General features: G+C 41.4%; 1 long non-coding RNA gene across 1 annotated transcript in view; it reads left to right on the top strand.

The window, feature by feature from the left end:
- LOC117201153 (uncharacterized) overlaps positions 1-18,911 on the top strand; it is a 546,510-nt gene that overhangs the window by 390,565 nt on the left and 137,034 nt on the right. Inside the window, exon 6 of the long non-coding RNA XR_004483120.2 lies at positions 7,402-7,485. This is a non-coding gene — a long non-coding RNA (uncharacterized LOC117201153). The remainder of the gene's footprint in view (positions 1-7,401; positions 7,486-18,911) is intronic.

Here is an 18,911-nt window from a genome sequence, read left to right as displayed (position 1 = left end):
TAAGATCACACAGGTAGGAACTAACAGCTGGTACATGGATCCAGGCCATCTGACTCCAGTCTTTATTTCCTACTGTAATCTGCCTCCTAATAGTATACTTTAGTTTTAACTTCCATCTCACACTGCCTTATTCTCTCAGTATTTCTAGGTTCACATTCTGCTAGAGACTGGATGTTTGTGTCCCTCTCATATTCATTTGCTGAAATCTTAACCCCCAAGGTGATGGTATTAGGAGGTGGGGGCCTTTGGGAAGTGATTAAATCAGGAAGGTGGAGTTCTCATGATAGGATTATTGCCCTTCTTAAAGAAACCTTCCTTCCTCCATGTGGGGTGACAGAGAGAAGATGGCTGTGAATGAGGAAGCAGCTCTTGCCAGACATTGAATCTGCCAGAACCTTGATCTTAGACTTCCCAGGCTCCTGAACTGTGAGAAATAAATGTTTCTAAGACACTCCGTCTATGGTATTTTGTTACAGCAGCCCAAACAGACTAAGACAGTTTCCCAAGGGAAGGAATCTCATTGGCCCAATTCTTCATTCTGTGCCTAGTTGTATCTTAAAACACTAGCTCTGGTCCAATCGTCTGTGCAGCTGAGTAAGGTGATAGGATCATGTGGTTTGAAATGTGGCCGCCTTGGGTTTCCTTGTCAAAGGGGTCATAGAGAGGGCATGGTTGCCTAGATCAGGTAGTGGAGGAGTAGGTCCTATCAACTGACCTCCTATACCTACTGACACTATTTTTGACTTGTAGGATTAAAATATTTATATCTATCTATAGGCTTGTCTCTTACAGTCACTGAGCCTGTTAGCTTGGATATCTGTTTATCCAACCTTTGAGGTATTCATCCATATTATTGTTACCTGGTTGAAATGAGGGCATATTGCAGCATGCCAGAAAGCATGCTGCCTGCTGGTTTGTTTAATGTGCTCTCCATGGAGCCCAGCACAGCCCACTGTGTTAGTACATCAAGCACTACCTGCTCATAGGTGATGTGTAGAGTACAGAACAGGAAGAATAGGGTGTCTCTGACATAAGGAACTTATAATTTCCTTGAGGAGAAAAGTCTCATGCACTAAAACACAGAACAAAACAAATTCCTGTTGATGAAAGACAAATTCCAGCAATATTTATCAAGTACCGTGCTGGGTGTTTCTACAAATGATACCTCAATTGGTCTCCACAATAACTGTGAGATATGTGATTTACTTCCACTTTTCAGGTAAGGAAACCACGAGATGGAGATATATCTTCTCCAAGACACAGTTGATGGTTGTTGTGCCACAGGAACGGTCCTCAACTGCATGTTGACCTCACTTGTCACTGATGATGGCATGCCTGCCTTGATGAACACTCAAAATCTTTTGTTCCACGTGGTTTGCTCTCAGCCACAATGAGTCACGTGGGTTTTCTTTTTATGTAACTCCCTCTGAGAGCCACCCAAAAATGAAACTGGTTTATTTAGCAAAGCTTATTTCTGAGGACAATGAAAAGCAGAGGTTTTGCTATAAAAAAATTCTGAAAACCTTTGCCTTGGGTCTGTTTCATAGACAAGAGCAGCAGGTGTGGGCTGGATTTCAGTTCTCCCAGATGGAGCTCAGAGGAGTGCTGAGGTGAGGTCTAGCTAGATACAGGAGAATAAATCCTGAGCTGTGTTCAGCTTGCTCTGCCTCTGTTTAGCTTAGGTGCTAAACGGGAACTTGGATAATGCTTGGACTTATGTGACCCCATCTCTGGTATTTTGCATAGTGATTAAGAGCTTGGACTTATGTGACCAACAGACCCAGGAGTGGCCTTGGCTCTGGCACTTACCTGCTCTGTGAGATGGGGCAAATTATGTGATATCCAGAAACCTCATGTGTCTGACATGTGCTTGATAGATGGTGTCTGTTATCATTAATTATTACCATTTCTCTACCTCATTTTCTAGGTCCTACATTCTAGGGAAAGCATTTTAAAAAGGGTTTTCTAATATTGAGCTGATTTGGGTTAATTTTTCTTTTCTTTTTCCTCTCCTTCTTTGAAAAACAAGATTTACTTCTTTTTTGTAATAAATTTATTTATTATATTTATTTATTTTTGGCTGCATGGGGTCTGTTGCTGCACACGGGCTTTCTCTAGTTGCGGCGAGCGGGGGCTACTCTTCATTGCAGTGCGTGGGCTTCTCATCGCAGTGGCTTCTCTTGTTGCGGAGCACGGGCTCTAGGCACGCGCGCTTCAGTAGTTGTGGTGTGCAGGCTCAGCAGTTGTGGCTTGCGGGCTCTAGAGCGCAGGCTCAGCAGTTGTGCACGGGCTTAGTTGCTCCATAGCATGTGGGATCTTCCCGGACCAGGGTTTGAACCCATGTCCCCTGCATTGGCAGGTGGATTCTTAACCACTGCGCCACCAGGGAAGCCCCAAGATTTACTTCTTATTGGAAATTTGGCTGGTAAGATCTTCTTGCTGGTCAGAAGCTTGTCCTTAGGGCCAGGTGATGAAATGATACGTGAAAGTAGTAATGTCAAGTGTCACCAGGGGATTAGCACAGAGCAACCCTGAGCATGCATGTATGCACCCTCATGCTCCTAATCAGACACACAGTGGGCAGTGGGCCTCCTGTTCTACTTCCAAGGAAACTCTGCCTGCCCCGTTCCACTTCTAAGAAATGTTTTCCTCACCCTAATCATGTGATTTGGACATATTCTCATGGATCCCACCAGCTTGGCCTACACTGATTGGTCTAGGATGGGCATGTGATCTGTGTTAGGACAATTGGAGCACTTTCCAGGCTTTCAGACCTTGGGATGGGAGAAAGTGAGATGTAACACCTGATCATTTTGGTGGCTGTGTTTTCTGCCGTAAGAATAAAACATGTGCAGAGAGAAAGAGATGAGAGATAAAAGAAAAGGGTCTGATTCCTTTTGGGTTCCTCATTCCATTTTCCCAGAAGCTATGTACCCCCAGACCTTCCTATAGTTACATAGGTTAAAAAGTCCCACTCTGTTTAAAGCTAGTTCAAATTGGAGTTCTGTCACTTGCAACCTATATTTCTGTCTATTGCTGTCTAATAAATTACTATAAAACATAGTAGCTTAAGACAACAATATGCATTTATTATCTCTCACAGTTTCTGTGGGTCAGAGATTCAGGAGCTGCTTGTCTGGGTGGTCTTGACTTGGGGTTGGTTGGTTCATTCAGTGTTGGTTGGAGCTGCAGTCACCTGAAGGCTTGACTGGGACTGGAAGATCTTTCCAAAGTGACTCAGTCACGTGGTGGTACATTGATGCTGGCTGTTGGTAGGAGATTTCATGTCCTCTTCCTACAGACCTCTCCACCGAGCTGCTTGTGCTCTTATGACATGGTGAATGGCTTCTCCTAGAACAAGGAATCCAGGAGATCAAGGTGGAAGATGCAAATGTCTGTTATGACTTAGCCTTGAAAGTTACACACTGTCACTTCTTTAGTATTCTATTGTTGATATGGGTCAGCCATGATTCATTGTGGGAGGGGAATACACAAGGATGTGGATACCAAGAGATGAAGACTATTGGAGGCTATCTTGGAGGTTGGGTACAAAGGAACCAAAAGAGTGCTGACTGATACATTATGGTGGCAGATGTTTCCACCTCAAGGTTAGATTTTATTTCACATAGGTGTTGTGATCACTAAGGTAATCTATTTATTCTTAAGGTAATTGCCATTATTAATCACTTATCATCTTTTTGGATGTTAAATTCACATAATTCTCTTTCTTTTCATCACATACATTTTATATATATATATATTTTATATATATATATATATACACATATGATTCATGAATAGAGGGGTTCCCTATTTGTCTAAATAGATTTTTCACTGGTTTAAGTTCCTTGCATGTGGGCAGGGAGGTGTGAGATGATGACTTGAAGAAATTGAGAATAAAGTGCCAAGATAGGCTTCTCTACTCTCCAAGTTCTGCCATCTTCCTAGTTAATAGGTGATATGGTTAAAGCAAAAGGAATGGAATATCTGGCTTCTAGTTCTGAATTTTCCACATACACTGTGTGACCTTGGTCACTTAACATTGATGAGTCTCTTTCCTCATGTTTGAGAAAGGGATCAACATTTTTATCTTATAGTGAGGTTATAAGGACTCTGTGACATAATGCTTTATAAACCATAAGACACTAGTTGTTGGTTCAGAAAAGTACCATGGTTGGCTTGAGAATCAGAAACTAGACTTGGTTCCTAGCTTTGCCCCCTCTGGGCCACCTGCTTCTATGATTAGTTATTTATTCTGTTTGACTTAAAGTTTCCTCCTCTGTAATACTGATTTAGTAATAATACTTCCAACTTCATGCAGATATAAAGTTCTGATAAAATGCTCTCTGACTGTCAAAGATTGGTACATGGCTATTGTTATGATTATGTCTCTTGTGGAAGAGTTGGAACCAAATTTACTCTGCCCTTTATATCAAAGTCAACATGACCACGTAATTTATTTAATAAAACTGTGAGTGCATGACAGGTGTGAGCTGAGTGCCATGGATACCACAGCAACAAGACAGATGCCGTCCTTGTCTTCTTAGAGCTTAGGGGAGACCCAACAAACAGGCAAGAAATTACAAAGCAGTGTGATGAATCGTATGGGTGGGCATGCAGGTGCTCTGGGAGCATGTGGGAAGAGTCCTAACTCAGACTTGAAGGGTCATGGCAGGCTTTCATGAGGAAGTAAGATCAGGAAAGACCTGAAAACTGAGTTGGAGTAAGTTAGGTTAAGGAAGGTAGGTGAGAATTTGGGGAAAGAGTGTTCCAGGTGGAGGAAAGAGACTTCATAAGGAATGAGAGGTAAGAGAACACACCGGATGGTCAGAAAATCATTCAGTATGGCTGAAGCCAAGAGGCAGAGTCAGGATAGTAACATGTGAGCTAGAGGATTAAAGAGACAGTGGATCATAAAGCCCTTCCTGGTCTCTGCCTTGGATTTCATCTTGAAGTCAGTGAAGGTTCCCTGAAGGATTCTAAGGCAGGAAAGAGACACAGTCAGATTTGCATTCTAGATAGATATTTCTCAGTGAGGCTGCTATTGGCATTTTGGGTGGAACAGTTCTCTGTTGTGCAGATCATTCCAGGTGTGGTTGGCAGATTAATGGCTCCTTAAAGATGTCCATGTTCAAATTCTTGGAAACTGTGACTCTGTTATGTTACATGGCAAAAGGGACTTTGCAAGACAGGACCTTAAAATGGGGAGGTTATCCTGATTTACTTAGAGTGGGTAGACTTGATTTAATCACACGGGCCCTTAAAAATGGAAGAGCAAAGCAGAAGTCAGAGAAAGACGTGGCAGAAGAGGAGGCAGGGAACACAAGGCATAAGAAGAATTCAACCTATCATTACCTGCTTTGAAGATGAAGGGGTCATGAGCCAAGTAATGTGGGAGACCCTAGAAGCTGAGAATAATCCCTGCTGAGAGTCAGCCAGGGAACTGGAGCCTCAGTCCTACAGTCCCATGAAACTGAATTCTGCCAACAGCATGACTGTGCTTGGACAGGGATTCTCCCACCTGACCTCCAGGGCCCTACTGATCCTTTGACGTTAGCCCTTTAGACCTTTGTCAGACTTCTGACCTACAGAGCTGTGAGGTAATAAATGGGTATTTTTTTAAGCTGCTAAGTTTGTGGTATTTCGTTACTAGAGCAATAGGAGATGAATACATTAGGTATTTCAGTGTCCTTGGCTCCTGCCCCCTTAATGCCAGCATATCCCCCCCACCCCCATTATCACAACCCCCAAACACTCCCACATTTCCAAATGCCTGCTGCTGCTGAGGGCGGTACACCCCTGGCTGAGAACCACTGCCATGAGAATTAATAGGAAGAAGTTTGGATCAAAGGCAGAGGAACCAGTTAGAAGGTCATTGTGATATTTAAGCTGAGGAATGAAATGGCCTGAAGGAACATAGTGGGAACATTCATTGGAATAGAGAAAAGGGATGAATTTGAGAGATAATTAGGCAGAGTCAACAGGACTCATCAGTGGTGGCTCGATTAACATTGGGGGTGAGCCATCTCCTCTGTCCTTATCCTCCTGTCCACCACCCTTCCACTCCCATCATCGTGGCACATCTAAAAGCAAACAGCATTTTTTCAGGAATGTGACTTCCCTTCCAGTGAGCAAGAGGACATGCTCTCAGAGCCGTCAGCACTTTGTATCAGGATCAGCCAGAAGAAGGGAAATGACAGCAGAGCTATTGCAAACCCAAATGCCCGTTATGGCCAAAGGCACCCAGTTGGTGAAGCACAGTAATTGCCTGAACAATTTGCAGCCACTCCATGTTGCAATTGACGATAGGAAATGAGGAGAGATTTTATACCTCCCAAAAGAAGCAAGTCAGGCGATCCAAATGGCTGAAATGCAATTTGAACCAGGGCATTTGGTTAAGCCGACCAAACCCCTGTGTGCAGTTTGAAAGCATTTCGCTCTAGAGATTTTTATTTGTACTTTGGCCAAAAGGGCCTGTGCCCTCATCTGCACCTGTATAACCAACTCCGTGTACTAGATCCCTTCTGTGTGAAATCATGAGTGTGGTTTCTGTTTTCCTGACTGGACCGTGATGAGGCAGGGCACGTAACACGCAACATGGAACAGGCCCATTTCAAACAACACATTTGTTCTCTCTCGAGGTGTCTCCAACCCTAATCTAGTTTATGCTGAGTTCCCTAGTCTAGTGACTGCGAGGACCACCACTGCATAATCAAGCCCTAGTCTTGGGAAGATGAACGCCACAGAGCGTATAACCAGTTACCCTAGACAAATTCAAGTGTCATGGGAACTTTTTAAAGTTGGCTCTAGGTAAGAAATGAAAATTCCCCTGGCATCTGCATTTTTCCTACATTCTTGAAAACAGCCACAGTGACATGAATGAACCATCAAGTCAAAAATAATGATTCAACATAATTAATAGGTCATGGCAGAGAATCTGAGTTTTTTGTGCTCTTTCAGGCATAGGGAATGATGAATCCTGCAGGCTTTCCTGGCATCAGCACTTTAGGTGAGGTGTTAAGTGTCTAATATTAACGCAAATTGGCAAATATGTAATTCACATGAAAGTTTCGCCTATCAAAGTCGAATTAAAATTGACCATACTCTCCCATCCCCAAGTAGAACTGAAATGGCTCATGGCATGGGGTAGTTTGGCTCTGGGTCTGATTAAGTAAAACATTTCCCCCTTTCAGCCTCTTGATCAAAGTCCATTTACATGGAGTCAGTTCTGTTTCTTAAAGACAAAGTTGTTTCATATTTCAATCCTTATAATAATGTCACATTTCAGTTTTAGCCCTAAAGTGGGAAAACCCAGGGCTGATGCTTTTGGTTGCATTCTACACTTAACCTTCCTTCAGAGTCATTTTTAGTTCCAAGAAACTGTCTTTGTTCTCTGCCCAGGTACGGAGGAAAAGCCAAGGAGAGAAAGCAGCCATCCCTGTCACACGTTCTTGGTGTCATTTTCCTGATGCTGACTACGTATCAGTATGTATGATTTTATAACTACAGCTATTTATTTGATCCTGGATAGGCAAATCGGCTTGGGAGCTGAAGGGATGTTTTATGTCAAGATGCTCTAACTTTGGTTGGCGATTATCTTCTGAATATTTAGGAATGGTGACAGCCATCTTTCCATTCTTGAATATATTTCTGGCTTTGTCAGAGCTTTAGTCCCAAAGAGGGAGGGAGAAGGCTCCTACATAAAACGAGACAGCTAATAAAAGTATAAAACTGGGATTTTTTTCTATAAAAGAAAATCCGTAAGTGACAAAATATCTCACCAAGTCATTTTTCCTCTCCAATGTCTTGCGTTGTGCATGTGTGGCACGTGCACACATTAAGTTTACAGATTCTATAAAGCAATTCATCCTGCTCTGAATCTAATGCCAGTAAGTTTTCAAGGAAGTCAGCAAAATGTAGCCCAGGAAGGAAAACCCTATTGTTTTTATTCAATCTGCTACTGAACTGTGACTAAATCATTTACTCTTCACATTTTATTTTTAATTTTGTGGTATTTTCCCCCTCCCCCAAATGAGGTCGAGTCCTAAATCCTCGTACCGTAACATCCCAGCTATACAGTCATATAAGAGGTTTGTTTCAGTAAAAATGATTACTGGTATCTATAATAGAATTGTAATAACTCAATACTATTTTACAAATTTTTGATTCGCTCTGCATTTTTTATTTGACAGCTTGCCAAAATCTAGTTTATTTTTTTGTTTTTTTTTTGCGGTACACGGGCCTCTCACTGTTGTGGCCTCTCCCGTTGCGGAGCACAGGCTCTGGACGCGCAGGCTCAGCGGCCATGGCTCACGGGCCCAGCCCATGATCCCAGCTGCATGTGGGATCTTCCCGGACCAGGGCACGAACCCGTGTCCCCTGCATCAGCAGGCGGACTCTCAACCACTGTGCCACCAGGGAAACCCCAAAATCTAGTTTTTATCTGATGATCTTTGCATCGATAATACATGAGACTGAGATCTTCTGAAAAGAGGATACTTTATTTTCCCCTCTCATCGAATGCTTTGCTTTTGCAGCAAAAATATTGATTTGGATTTAATAGTCTATACTCCTTTTGGTTTGATCACACTTAGCAGGAAACCCCAGAAAGAGCCATGGCCACATATCCGCCAACATGGAATCAATTTCTCCTCTCTAATAAATGGAATCCTTGAGCACCTGATCCATACTATTGCTTGTTATGTGTAATTAATGAAAGGTTTGACACAGTAGAGTTTTGAATGGCTCCGGGTTTCCCTATTCAGATCCTCTCAACCAAAAAATAACAATCAACAAAACCTATGCCATAGAAAGATGATGTTTCTGATTATAATTTTTTGTCACCTCCATCAACATACATTTTGTCACACTTTGCTCTTAAGCGATCGCAGCGGTGCTGCTGATCTCAGCCTGCTCTCGCTCCCAGCTGTTCACGCTCAAGACCATTGTGAGTAACAGGTCCATCCCATCAGTTGCCTCTGGGATTGTTATATATAATCAGCATCACGAAAAGAAACTGACTAGGAACTGGGAGCGCCCTCCAACAACGCATCTTCATCCATTGTCTTATTTTCCATCTGTAAGGAATGCAACCAAGGACATCTTTTAGAATTCAGCATTCCTGTCTCAAATAAATGACAAAAGCTGGTGAGTAAGAGAATCGCTAACCCAGTGGTTGTTAAGCAATTAAATCAGAATCTCTGGGGGTATGACATGGGCATTGGTATTTTTAAAAGCTTCCTTGGTCATTTTTATGTGACTTAGTGCTCTACCCTGAAACTTCGCTGCTCTCGATGCAGCTGGGTGCCACCTTCATGGGCTTATTAGAATTGCAGAAATTTACTGAATCAGGTCAGTTCTACTGAACACACTCTGCTGAATCATAATCTGCATATTAGCAAAATCTCCCCAGTGATCTGTAGACACATTAAAGTTTGAGAAACATTGGCCTAAACCTGTTATAAGAAACATCCCCAAGTTAGCAAGCCAATTACTAAACAGAATGGCAGCTTTCAGTGTTTCTAGAGGAAGGGGGGCAGCCGTGGGCTCTGTTGTCAGGCAGCCCTGGGTTTGTACCCTGGTTATCCCAGTTACTAGCTGTGTGACTTCGGGTCAGTCTCTCTAAACTTCAGTTTGCTCATCTGTAATGATACTAATGATAGTACCCACCTCCATAGGATTATTGTGAAGATGAATCGAAATATCGCCTGCAAAGTGCTTAAGACCATGCCAGATGCATTGTTAAGCAAGCGGTGTGTTTTAGTAGTTAATACTAATATTAATAATAAGGCTGTATTCTTCAGAGACCTCTACAATTGCTCAATTGCTCTGTATTGTCTAAATATAGGTAATAATTCTTTTAAAATTTATCTATTTACCCTTAAAGCCAACTGAAGCTCTTATGGAAGTTGGCCTAAGGTCTACCCTTGCACTTTAAGCTTACACTTGATCCCATTCATCATTTACAAGAGGGACAACAGGAAGGTCAGTGGATGCTTAGAAAAATGGTGCAGTGGTGAGATCAACCAGAATGTCTTTCCTAGCACCCGAGCCTTGGTGACTTAAGCTTAATTTTCTCTGGAAGCCACACCATTGTGTGTAAAAAGACTTACAAAGCCAGCTTCCGTGTGAGGCTAACTCTGTTCACCTAAATTTGGCCTTATTTGGAAAGCTTTCTTGGCTCTCTCCCACCAAATCCAAACAGGGACGGGAGATTTTATTAAAATGACTTGGGACCAGCCTGCTCTGTACTCTGAACCATTGAAGGGAGCCAAAAATGTCCCCTGGTGTCCATAGAAACATTGTTCTTATTTTTCAAAATTAATCCAGCTGAATTTGCAAGGCTGCCTCACCTCCATCAGAGCTGCAGACGGCCAGGACAAAGAGCTGTTTTGATGTTCCCAGCTGGGAACCTTGCCCTCAGCAAATACAGTTGATATAAATAAATGGTCTCTTGCCTGCCTACATTCATGCCCATCTGTTTGGAGGGCATGGTGCCCAATCAAAAGTTGCCTAGATGCTCACCATGGGCACCAGTGCCAAGGAAGGATGATTTCGTGGCAGCCTGCCTAATGCTGTGAGTGCCATCTTTTCAGTCGTGGGTTCTCATCCTGGACCAGAACGGGAGCACTGGCATTGCATGTCTCCTTACTCTTGATCACACCTGTTGACAAGGCAGTGCCAAACCAAAAGAAGAGAGAAAGAAGGAAAACTGCTGTGTAGGAGCATCTTTGGGCTCCCAGGGCCTGGTGGGCCCACTAAGACAGATTCTAATTAAGTAGAGAAAAATCTCTGCCCATGGATATTCTGATGGGGCACAAGATTGGCAAGTCAGACTTTGCTTGGCTTTATTGCAGGGGCAGAGGGCAAGCTGTTCCCAGCTGGCAACTCTGCCACTATCTAATACAGGAAACATAATAGAACACTGGTCTTTGACGATGTCAGGAGCGAACTAAACCAAGAGGAATGAATCAGGCTCAACCCAGCCCACTATCCCCTAGCTCCCAATTTTCACCCATCCACTGGAAGCAATAGGCCTGACGAGTACAAGGCACAGGATGTAAAAACCCAGGAGCTGATTTTGTTTTGCACTGGCTGAGCTTGAGGCAGAAAATGAAGTCAGTCAGGAGAAAGCATGATGTGTGGACATTTTTATGCTGATAAAGGGTGAGTAAATTCCCTCCGAGTTTGTTAAACACAATCAGAAATAAATTTACGTACTTGGTCACCAGGGGATCACAGAGGGGTCCAGGAGAGGATCCTCACAGCAAAAGTTAGGAAATTATTCATCCCTGTGGACTTCTCAAGGGCTAAACACAGTGGTTCTCAGCCATGGAATACTGAGATGATAGGGAGTGAGCAATCTTTATTGATGAGAAGTTCAAGTGTGCTACCTTGTCTTGTGGAAGGAAAATAGGTTGAGAAACAGCTGGCTGAAAGACTCAAAACAACATGCCCTGTTTACACTTAAAAGCACATTTGTTAGTCCAAGATTTGGTTTTGTTCCTAAGTTTGCATTGTTTTGTTGAATTCTCAATATTCTATCAATTAGATTTGTGGTTAATCATTGTGGTAGGCTGGACAATGGTCCTCCGAGATGTCCACGTGCTAATCCCCAGAACCTGGGAATATGCTACCTGATAGGGCAAAAGGGATCTTGCAGGTGTGATTAAGTTAAGCATCTTGAGGTGTGGGAGATTATCCTGGATTATCTGGGTGGGCCTGATGTAATCATAAGGGTCCTATCAGGAGGCTGTGTGATGAAGGCTGAAGAGATTGGGTGCTGTGTTGAAGATGGAAAAAGTGTCCTGAAGCGAAGAAGTACAAGGAGCCATCAGTAGCTTAAAGAAAACAGGAAAACCAGTTCTCTCCTCAGAGCTTCCAGAAGGAACCAGCCCTGTAGACCACTTGCCTGTAGCCCAGTGAGACTGATTTTGGAGTTCTTAGAATAAATATATCTTGCTGTAAGCAACTAAGTTTGTGGTAATTTGTGAAGCAGGAATAGGAAACTGAAACAGTCCTTATTCTTATGTAGCAGACTCAGGGTGGCCCAAGAAGGGAGACTCCCAGGCTGTACAAAGCTTAGAGAAACACAGTCCATTTGCTGCTCTGATAGAACCAACTAACTGAGTTTGTTGTTTTCCCCAACAACTCACTGGCTTTTTTTTTTTTCCCTCTTGAACACAAAAGATCAGAGTCAAATCCAATGTTCTTGTTTTTGTGTTTTCTTTTTGGCATTGTACAAGTCTAAGTTTAAAAGAAACAGTTCTCTATCAGGTGTCAGGTCACACCCTTAAACTTTCAACGTTTGGCCTACCAGGCCAGAATACCATCCAAATTGACCTAAGTATCGGTAACGCCAGTTCCAATCACAGGCATTCATTTCCCAAAGGCAGGGAACAATTTAGGAGCAGCAATTCAGATTTATGTTCAATTAATATTACTATATTCCTACTAAGTGCCAGGCACTGGGAATGACATGTTTGACGTGTATAATATCTCCTTAAACTGAAAAGTTTAAGTGGGTAAACTGAAAAGTTCCTGGACACACATGCAACACGAAGTAGCTGTTATTGTCAGAAGTTAATGCTTATTCCTCTCAGCAGGTACCATAACACTGTAGGGCAGCCGCTCTCACTGAATGTTAACAGCAGGTGCCTGTCTATGTACCCATCCATCATTCCATCCCAGCAGCTGGAATGCTCATCATTTGCCTGCCCTCAGTGGCCCTGATCTGCAGAAAGCAGACTCCAGGAACAATTCAGAATTTACCTGTGATTAAAGTGTGCTTCAGCCAGGTTTTATATATATATAATGTACAGTGGGCCTCTTCTGCTTTTGTTTCCTTTTGGATATAACATAACGCACAAGGTAAACAAGAAGTCTGCACAATAAGGATAAGTAACGATGCACTCTGGAGTGACAAGGATCTTAGAGAAGGAAGAAGTGGTAATTTAATTGTTTTACTTTTCCATCAGAGAAATTAAGTAACTCGATTTCTTTTTCATAAAAAGTTTGAGAAATTGAGAATCATGCTAGTTCTATTGTTTATCTCTGTTGAATAAAGTTAAAAGAGATCTTTTCCAAGTTGGTTGAGTTTTATCCACGTTTCCTATCAATTGGTCTATTTCAACATGCATTTCCAGTATTTGCCATACTGAAAAAATTACCCCCGTCACTTCTTCATCTACTATTTGGACCTTATTCTGCCCAGGTTTTCTTTTAAAAATAGAAGTAAATAAAAATATTTCTCTTGGTGTAGCATCCTTTTCTCAATGCTGTTTTCATTTTTCGCTTGCAATCCAGTTAGTGATAATTTAGTCATCTATTATGATGATAGCCTCAATATTTGAGATGCCGATCAGAGTGAAATGAAAGCGTCTCGGAGGAATTCAATAGACCAGAGAAGAAAATAATCAAAGTGCTGTTTATTCATTCTCTTATCAACAAACATTTATTGAGCATTTAGTTGCCCTGGTATCCTCCCTTTTCTTCTTCTTTTTCATTCTCTTCCTTCCTGTCTCCTACAAAATTGACATCGTATTACAGAAACTGAAAATTCAAAGATGAATAAAATATAGCTCCCATCCTTAAGGACTTAGAGCTTAGTAAACAGTAAAAATGCAATGCAGTGCAACTCTTCTGTTCTGAAAGGGAGCAAGAGGTGCCATAGGGGGATCAGGAGGGAGAGGCCATCTGTGCATGGGAGCATCAGGGAAGGCTTCACAGAAGAGGTAACACTTCAACAGAGGTTTGAATAGGAGTTCACCAAGAGAATGGGAATGAGGGTATATTTGTTTTCTATCTCTGTGTAACAAATTACCACAAACTTAATGATGTAAACATTTATTATCTCACAGTTTCTGTGGATCAGGAGTCTGGGCATGGGTTAGCTGGGTTCTCTGTTCATGGTCACACAAGGCCATACTCGAGATGTAAGATGGGCTGAATTTTCATCTGGAGGCTTGATTGGGGAAGAATGTATTTCTAAGTTCACTCATGTTGTTGGCAGTTTTCATTTCCTTGTGGTTATATGACTGAGGGCCCCATAATTTGCTGGCTATTATATGGAGGCCATCCTCAGGTCCTAGAGTCTGCCCACGGTTCCTTGCCATGTGATCTTCTCCAACATGGTCTCTTACTTCACTAGGCCAGCAAGGAGAATCTCTAGTCTAGTCTAGGACAGAGTCTTATATAGTGTAACAAAATCCCATTGCCTTTGACATATTCTATTGGTTAGAAGCAAATCACAGGTCTGACCTGCACCTAAGGACAGAGAATTACACAGAGCTGTGAACACCAGGAGGAGGGACTCATTGGGGTTCACCCTAGGGTCTGTCTATCACATAGGAAGATGAGAGGAATGAGATAAACAGGTAAGATGGCATATAGGGTATGAACAATGGTTCTATATGGTTGTAATAGGATGGAGGAGTTAAGAAAGAGAGATTCAAGATAAGACTGCATAGGTAATAATTACTGCTAACATTTATATAATGCTTACTCTGTGCCAGAGTACTTTATATATGTTAAATCATTAATCCGACCAAGATTATAGAGCTTGTAAATGGTGGAGCTCACTTCTGATTACCTGTCTCCTGAGTCTGTGTCCTTAAACCACTATGCAACACTGCCTCTGGGAAAGTGTTGAGATGTTCCAGGAGCATATTATGAAGGGTCTTGTTAAGGAATTTGATTTTGTTCCAGGAAGTGGTGAAGAACACTACAGGGGTTTGAGTCATGGGTAAAGGTGTTCAGACTGACACACAACCAACAGCATGAAGGAGGCACTGGGGCCAAAGACACTGATACAGGTGAGGGAAGATGAGTTACTGAATGAATGTGGGAGTCATGGAGTTTGGAAGAAGGGGACAGATATGGGATCTTTGGAAAATGTACATGATCTGACTCAGTGACCAGTTATGAGGACTGGGTGAGCAGTGGTGGAATTGAGGAAGACAGATGTGTCTCAGGTAACTTCCAGGCTCCTGGCTTAGATGATTTGGTGTGTAATGGAGCATAAGACTCATGCATTAAGCTCCAACTTACTAGGAAGCAGGGACTACATTCTTCTTGTTCAGCATTGTATCCGTGGGCCCGGCATAGGACTTTGCCCATGGTTATGAAAACACACACTTGTACTGTGCCTATTACATGTCAAGCACGGTTCTAAGAGCTTCACTTATGCTAACTTAACCCTCATAATACCCCTATGTGATAGATACTATTATCATCCACATTCTAAAAAAGAGGAAAATGAGATACAGTGTGTTTAAGTAACTTGCCCGAGTTCACACAGTTTGAAAGTATCACAGCCAAGACTTGAACTCAGGCAGGCTTTCTCCAGAGTCATGTGCTTAACCACCACACCATGGTGACAGTAAAAAAAAACAAACACACACAAACAAAAAGATGCACAATAATACTTGTTAAATGTTATGTGACTTCACAGAAGTATTGATAAGATGAATATTTAAAATATGATGCAGGAGAAGTAACAACTGACACCAGAGAAATACAAAGGATCCTGAGAGACAACTATAAGCAACTATATGCCAGTAAAATGGACAGCCTGGAAGAAATGGACAAATTCTTAGAAAAGCACAACCTTCCAAGACAGAACCAGGAAGAAATAGAAAATATGAACAGACCAATCACAAGTAATGAAATTGAAACTGTGATTAAAAATCTTCCAACAAACAAAAGCCCAGGACCAGATGGCTTCACAGGCAAATTCTATCAAACATTTACAGAAGAGCTAACACCTATCCTTCTCAAACTCTTCCAAAATATAGCAGAGGGAGGAACACTCCCAAACTCATTCTATGACACCGCCATCACCCTGATACCAAAACCAGAGAAAGATGTCACAGAAAAAGAAACTTGCAGGCCCAAACCACTGATGAACATAGATGCAAAAATCCTCAACAAGATACTAGCAAACAGAATCCAACAGCACATTAAAGAGATCATACACCATGATCAAGTGGAATTTATCCCAGGAATGCAAGGATTCTTCAATATACACAAATCAATCATGTGATACACCATATTAACAAATTGAAGGATAAAAACCATATGATCATCTCAATAGATGCAGAAAAAGCTTTCGACAAAATTCAACACTCCTATATGATAAAAATTCTCCAGAAAGTGAGCAGAGAGGGAACCCACCTCAATGTAATAAAAGCCATATATGACAAACCCACAGCCAACATCATTGTCAATGGTGAAAAACTGAAAGCATTTCCTCGAAGATCAGGAAAAAGACAAGGGTGCCCACTTACACCACTATTATTCAACATAGTTTTGGAAGTTTTAGCTACAGAAATCAGAGAAGAAAAAGAAATAAAAGGAATACAAATTGGAAAAGACATAAAACTGTCACTATTTGCAGATGACATGATACTATCCATAGAAAATTCTAAAGATGCTACCAGAAAACTACTAGAGCTAATCAATGAATTTGGTAAAGTAGCAGGATACAAAATTAATGCACAGAAATCTCTTGCAGTCCTATACACTAACAATGAAAAATCAGAAAGAGAAATTAAGGAAACACTCCCTTTTACCATTGCAAGAAGAAGAATAAAATACCTAGGAATACCTACCTAAGGAGGCAAAAGACCTGTGTGCAGAAAGCTATAAGACACTGATGAAAGAAATTAAAGATGATACAAACAGATGGAGAGATATACCATGTTTTTGGATTGGAAGAATCAACACTGTGAAAATGACTATACTACCCAAAGCAATCTACAGATTCAATGCAATCCCTATCAAGCTACCAATGGCATTTTTCACAGAAATAGAACAAAAATTTTCACAATTTGTCTGGAAACACAAAAGACCCCGAATAGCCAAAGCAATCTTGAGAAAGAAAAACGGAGCTGGAAGAATCAGGCTCCTGGACTTCAGACTATACTACAAAGCTACAGTAATCAAGACAGTATGGTACTGGCACAAAAACAGAAATATAGATCAATGGAACAGGATAGAAAGCCCAGCGATAAACCCACACACATATGGTCACCTTGTCTTTGACAAAGGAGACAAGAGTATACAATGGAGAAAAGACAGCCTCTTCAATAAGTGGTGCTGGGAAAACTGGACAGCTACATGTAAAAGAATGAAATTAGAACACTCCCTAACACCATACACAAAAATAAACTCAAAATGGATTAAAGACCTAAATGTAAGGGCAGACACCATAAAACTCTTAGAGGAAAACATAGGCAGAACACTCCATGACATAAATCACAACAAGATCCTTTCTGACTCACCTCCTAGAGAAATGGAAATAAAAACAAAAATAAACAAATGGGACCTAATGAAACTTTAAAGCTCTTGCAAAGCAAAGGAAACCATAAACAAAATGAAAAGACAGCCCTCAGAATGGGAGAAAATATTTGCAAACGAAGCAACTGACAAAGGATTAATCTCCAAAATATACAGGCAGCTCATGCAGCTCAATATCGAAAAAACAAACCACCCAATTTAAAAATGGGCATAAGACCATTTCTCCAAAGAAGAAATAGACATTTCTCCAAAGAAGATATACAGATTGCTAGCAAACTCATGAAAGGATGCTCAACATCACTAATCATTAGAGAAATGCAAATCAAAACCACAATGAGATATCATCTCACACCAGTCAGAATGGCCATCATCAAAAAATCTACAAACAGTAAATGCTGGAGAGGGTTGGAGAAAAGGGAACCGTCTTTCACTGTTGGTGGGAATGTAAATTGATATAGCCAGTATGGAGAACAGTATGGAGGTTCCTTTAAAAACTAAAATAGAACTACCATATGACCCAGCAATCCCACTACTGGGCTTATACCCTGAGAAAACCATAATTCAAAAAGAGACATGTGTTAGTGAAGAACCTAGGGGCAGGACGGGAATAAAGACTGAGACCTACTAGAGAATGGACTTGAAGACACAGGGAGGGGGAAGGGTAAGCTGCGACAAAGTGAGAGAGTGGCATCAACATATATACACTACCAAATGTAAAATCGATAGCTAGTGGGAAGTAGCCGCATAGCACAGGGAGATCAGCTCGGTGCTTTGTGACCACCTGGAGGGGTGGGATAGGAAAGGTGGGAGGGAGACGCAAGAGGGAGGGGATATGGGAATATATGTATACATACAGCTGATTCACTTTGTTATACAGCAGAAACTAACACAAAATTGTAAAGCAATTATACCCCAATAAAGATGTGGAGAAAATATATGATGCAATAAATTTGTCAATAGCCTTAATGGGTTTTGTATAAGTCTCTGTCATCACATTTAGGAAATTGTATTCTAAGGATGTGTTGAAATGTTGTCTTTCTCTCCCAATACTGTTGAGCCACTCAGACATAAGGGCTGGGTTCTATTCTAGACATTTGCACTGTGTCTTGTGCAGTGCACTCAATAACCGTTTGTGGAAAGAATTACTTTCTTATGTATTATATGTATTATTTATAATTTCTAAACTGTATTGACTACATTATCTCATTCAATAGTGACATCAACTAGAAAAGATAGGGGTGGTAGGTCCTGTTATTCCCATTTTATAACCGTGGACATCAAGGCAGAAGAGAGTGACCAAACTGAACTCCAAAGTCCAATTGAGAGCACTCATCATCCTTCCTCATTGTAATCACTTAAATCTTGGCCAGAATAATGGAGACCGGTGAGAAAGTCAAATTCTAGGCTGAAATACTCAATGTAATGGCTATGATTCTTTGACATCATTTTTTTTTTCTTTTTTTATAAGCACATGAGGGAAACAAGCACATGAGAACATGGGCTACACTAAAAGCTAAAAAGACTCAGGAAAGTGTTGCAACTGGCACTAAGTGATTAATTAATTAATTAAATGGCCACCACAGTCTAATGAAGAGGTCTATTTTTTTTTTTTC

This window comes from Orcinus orca, chromosome 11 (genome assembly GCF_937001465.1).
Source record: "Orcinus orca chromosome 11, mOrcOrc1.1, whole genome shotgun sequence".
Taxonomy (NCBI): Eukaryota; Metazoa; Chordata; class Mammalia; order Artiodactyla; family Delphinidae; genus Orcinus; species Orcinus orca.
Note: the sequence above shows the minus strand (reverse complement) of the source record. Positions and strands in the feature narration are given on the sequence as shown.